Source organism: Symphalangus syndactylus, chromosome 3 (assembly GCF_028878055.3).
Source record: "Symphalangus syndactylus isolate Jambi chromosome 3, NHGRI_mSymSyn1-v2.1_pri, whole genome shotgun sequence".
Classification (NCBI taxonomy): domain Eukaryota; kingdom Metazoa; phylum Chordata; class Mammalia; order Primates; family Hylobatidae; genus Symphalangus; species Symphalangus syndactylus.
In genome coordinates, this window is record NC_072425.2 from 61,592,300 (window position 1) to 61,597,500 (window position 5,201).

Genomic DNA, 5,201 nt, shown 5'->3' on the forward strand with positions numbered 1-5,201 from the left:
ATTAACCATTCACTCATCTGTAACTTGTAATTAATCACTCCTTGAAAATTACATTGTATAATAAATGAGGACAGACATGATTCATTAAAAGTTCTAATTAATTCTATTTAATACTATTTCATAGTTCATTGATAAGTGCTGAGAGAAGGATTACACTGTAGGATATTTGATGCATTACTGCTGAAGAAGTAAATAGAGGGAACATTATCTAAAATGAAACATGAATACTTGCAAATGAAAATGTCAGATGTTTATCACCGCAGTGCCTGGTTCTATACTCAAGGGTCTCTCAGCATTACCAGTGGAAAACTGCATTTTCAGGGCTGTATCAGTTGGTTGTAAAATCTCTTCTGGGTTCAACTGGATGCTCAGCATCTCAAGATGGGGATGAGCTGACTCTACTTTGTTTTTCCAATAAATGTTCAGGGCTGTTTTGTGGGCTAATGACATGACTATTATTAAGCAGGTATTTCCACATCTGAAAAAAGATCGATTCACAGAAGAAGACAAATACTTAACAGGCAATTATAGCTTTGGGGTCATTTAATTGCATTGTGTGTGTATGTGTGTATGTGTGTGTGTGTGTGTACATGAGTGTGTGTGTTAAACTAGATATTAAAACAGCAGGGATATTCATGTCAAGAAAAGCCCAGTACATTAACTTTAATGTACTGCTCTTCAGATAAAAAGAATAAGGCTGTGAAGTACATGGTTTATAGCCTGGGCTGAGGAGAAGACAATCACTACTAATAAGTGAATAATGCATCTTTTGAAATTTAATTTTGGAATAACGTACTGTTAACTTTTTTTACTTTGCCATCGACATAGTCTCTCTCCAAAATGTGTTATAAGAACCATCAGTGGTTCCATGGTGTAAATAGCGAGGACTCTAAGAGAGAAAAGATTCACAAAATATATACCTAAAATAGGAAGTTGTATCATAAGTTTATAAAGAACTCTTACAACTTAATAATAAGAAGACATCCAACTCATTTAAAGAGTTGAACAGACACACCAAAAAACAAGAGGTAAAAATAACGAGCAAATGCATGAAGATGCTTAACATCATTGGTAATTGAGGAAATTATGACTAAAACCATCAAAGAAACCGATACACGTAATTCTTGTTAAAATTAAAAAGACTGACAATACCAAGCTCTGGCAAAAATTTAGAATGCTCATATACCACTGATGAGAATACAAACATAGAAAACATTTGAGAGTTTTTTTTTAAATGTGATAAGCATACATCTACCATACAACCCAGTCATTCTACTCCTAGATATTTACAGGAGAGTAATGTAAACTCCTAGATATTTACAGGAGAGTAATGAAACACTTGTTCAGACAAACACTTGTACATGAATGTTTAGGCAGCTTTATTAGTAATGACCCCAAACTATAAGCAAGCCAAATGCCCATTAACAATTGAATTGATAAACCAGATGTGGTATACCCATACAACAATGAAATACTTCTCTGTGGGAAAAGCAGAACTAACAACTGTCAACATGGATTTAAAAAAAAAAAAAAACTAGACACAAAAGACTTCAGAGTGTATGAAATTCTAGAACATGCAAACTGATCTGTAGTGACAAAGAGCAGACCAAGGACTGTCTGGGACTGTGAACAAATGGAAGAATGAAGTACAAAGGAGCCCCAGGAGTCTTTTGGGGATGATGGAATTGCTCTGCCTCATGACAATGGTGGTGGTTCAAACTGTCACAACTCATCAAATCTTCTACCTTAAATGAATGTGACTTATTATTGCCAGCACATTATCTTTAATAAGTTGACTGTTAAAAATGAGTTATAAGTCTGGTTGACCCATCTCCCAATCAAACTAATAAAATTCTTTAGTGAAGAATTACTTTGAAGCCTCAACTAAATTGCATCTACATAAAAGCAGGTGAGATGGAGAAGGTTGTTGACACAGGGGAGGAAGCAAGTTTTGAAGAGTTGATAGCTATTTTCTGGCCCTGAACAGATGGGCATCTAATTAACATGTTTCATTCTTCAGGCAAGGTGATTCTGCAGTGTTTTCTTAAAATGAGATACTTTCGAAAATATTAAAGTAACTTTGTGGCCTTAAATAGTACACTTGGATGGAGTCAGTGCAGTGTTGTCCAAGGAATGGCAGTTTAGGCATTCGATCTATGCCCCGTGCTTCTTTCTGCCAGTCAAAAAACTGATTTTCAGGCTTCCACATCCCTGTACTTTTCCTCATCTGAATCACTTCATGATTTTAGAGCTGTTTCTTGAAGCCTGGGGACTGTTAGAGGTGTGCGTGTGTGTGTGGTGTGTGTGTGTGTGTGTGTGTGTGTAAGAACTCCTTAGTGATTGTTTGAGGGGATGAAGAGATATGGAGGGGGCACTCAAGGCACCAGGTCTCCAATTTTTGCTTTTAAGGTATCTATTCCTGGAAAAACATTTCTTTAAAAGTTGTAAATCACAGAAGTTGATAATGTGTAAGATTTTTTTTAAATCAATATTATACAACTAAAATAGGGAGGAAATTCACAAAAATACTAGTCTTCATTAATACTTTTTAAATATATTAGGGTCATATATAATAATGCCTTTTTCGACTAATATTATTCTTAATGATACCATCAAATTTAATTAACATTTTCCTAGAAGAAAAGCAGATAGCCTCAGAGTTCTTCAGCACCTTACTCTATAGAACAGTTGAAAAGCAAGATTTTTGCAGTTCTCAAAGTCACAGCTAGTACTCATGAAAGCCTAGTATAAATGTGTAGAAAATAAGAAAGGCAATAAATCTTATATGATGCTAAATTATTAAGTTGACCTATTTTTCTCTCCTTACAGGACTGACCTTTTAGTGGACTGAATTATCCACTCATTTTCAATTAAGTTTCCATATGGCAAATTGAAGCTGACCCTGTTACAATCATAAAACTACACAGAAGGAGAGAGGCCATAAATATTGTGAGAGAAATTGTCTTTTTGGGCATTATGTACCTAGATTTTTCCAGCCAAAAAAAAAAAAAAAAAGAAACAGAGTTGTTATAATAAGTTGGGTAAAATAGGCAATCAATTAATTACCTAAATAACTATAAATCCTTCTCCTACCATAGGTCTTATTTGTTCCAGTATCCTCCATCATTGATTTAGTTTCCCTGTGTAGACTCTGAAAAGATTTTATTAAGGTGATGAAATTTTAATAAGATTTATTGTTATTAAGAGGGAAAAAAACCAAGGTAATGGGATGATCTGTGCAGCAAACCACCATGGCACATGTTTATATATGTAACAAACCTGTACATCCTGCACATGTTACCCCAGAACTTACAATAAAAGTTGGAAATAAAAAATTAAAAAAACTCCCACCACCACCACCACCACCACCAACAAAAATACAACAAGAAGAGGCAAAAAAAGAAAAAAAATATTAGCCTCAAAGGAAGTAAACCTGGCTTTTTGACTGACTTCTGCACCTACTAACTTGAGTAAGACATTTAACCGGCCTGGACCTCAGTTTTCTCATCTCTAAAATAGGAATAATAACACTCCTATTACTGGGGGGTGTTCAGGACTAAAGGATACAATATAGGTGATAGCTCTTATAACTGATACATTGGTATTCATTTTTGCATCTGTGATAAACTTCTCACAAGAATATTTTTCTTATTTCTAAAAATTTCTTAAAATTGTAGTCATTTAAAGTGTTTAAGAAGTATTTGATAAAGACCAGATGTGCATCATGGTGTATTTCCTAAGGGAAATGTCTTGAACACAACTGGAATAATTGCATTGGTCTCTCAGCCTAGTTACCCTCCCCAGCCTGTGTCAGAGCCCAATTCTATATGACTCTCAACTTCATCTTATCCATTAGTAAAATAGAGGAGTAGACTGAAGGGGAGAAAGCTTTCTCCTTTCCCCAAAATATCTCCTTCACCAGCTAGTCATAGAACTACCATTTCCCACAAGTCTGTGAAATGTATATCATTATAAACTCAAATTTGAGAGGCAATTGCTATATTGATGTATGTGTCCTGGGGTGACAGAGGTCAGCAAGTGAGCAGACCACACTGGTAATCAGGTAATTAGCATGTAATCAAAGGTTTCTTTGTCAGTGATCAAGCCTTTCTTCTGTGTGTGAAATGCACAGATTTATACAGTCACACCCCAAAAGAAAAACAAGCAAAGAACACTTCAGGTTATTAGAAGGTTTTTACAAGTATATTGAAATGTAGACAATTTTCCCCTAACAAACAAAGAAGAAAGGAAATTTGCCTGACTGTCTATTTCATCAGCTGATTTTTTTACAAGCAGAGTTTTGCAAATAGCTTAGTTTGAAAATTTGAGAGGATTCTGGGTTTCATGTTTTTGTGCTAGGTTTTTAGGTATTCTCTTGAACTAAACAATTATAATTATTTTTCTTATTTTCAGTACAACAGTATACGACTAACTGTGCCATTCATTAACTTATTACTTCTAATCTCCAAATTCATCCTTTGTCTCCTGCTTTGCAATAATGGAGCTTTACCCTTTAAGCAGTTTACTTTTGCTGTGAGCATGGTGTTAAGCTTTGTCAGGAGAGGGCAGTGGAGGGACAGTGAAGGAGCATAGGACTCCTCCTCTATTTGGCTCCATTTGTGTTTTTTTCTCACTGCATGGCGGGCAGTAGCATGTTTGATGGAGATAGCCAGGAGTGCTCTGCCCAACTGTATGCCTGAGGTGAGTCTGAAATATCAGCCCTAGCTTGGTAGCCTGCTTTCTGAGACCTTTCCAAGGTGAACACGTGTTCTCTAGGCTTCATGCTACCCAGCCAATAAGTGAGTTCCTGATACACCCAGTGCTCCCCTTCCTCAGCCCACCTACACTCCAGGAAATTGTTTCTCATGGCCCTCATGAGACAGACAATGTGTACTGTACCGCAGGTCTCACATCCTGCAGGTAAGTGAGCTCCCTATGCTCTAACTCCATCCACATACTACCCACCAGTCTTGGCCAACCTGTATCCTGGAAGAGCATTTTCTGCTTGCCCTGTGATTGTGAACCAGTTCTGGCCCAGGAACACCAATGAAATTCTTCAACATCCAGTCTGCCGCAACCATATCTTCTCCAACAAGATCTGAACTCTAGACTTGGAGTGGGGCCCACCTTCCAAATTTGTTCTTCTCCTGGGTACTCTCCCTCAGCCTAGGATATTCCTTAGTTTTCTTTAGTCCTGTATA

At 36.6% G+C, this 5,201-nt stretch overlaps 1 long non-coding RNA gene across 1 annotated transcript in view; it reads right to left on the reverse strand.

Annotated features, from left to right (window-relative positions):
• Nucleotides 1-326: 326 nt before the first annotated feature.
• LOC134736237 (uncharacterized) overlaps nucleotides 327-5,201 on the reverse strand; it is a 417,079-nt gene continuing 412,204 nt past the window's right edge. Inside the window, exon 4 of the long non-coding RNA XR_010120134.1 lies at nucleotides 327-478. This is a non-coding gene — a long non-coding RNA (uncharacterized lncRNA). The remainder of the gene's footprint in view (nucleotides 479-5,201) is intronic.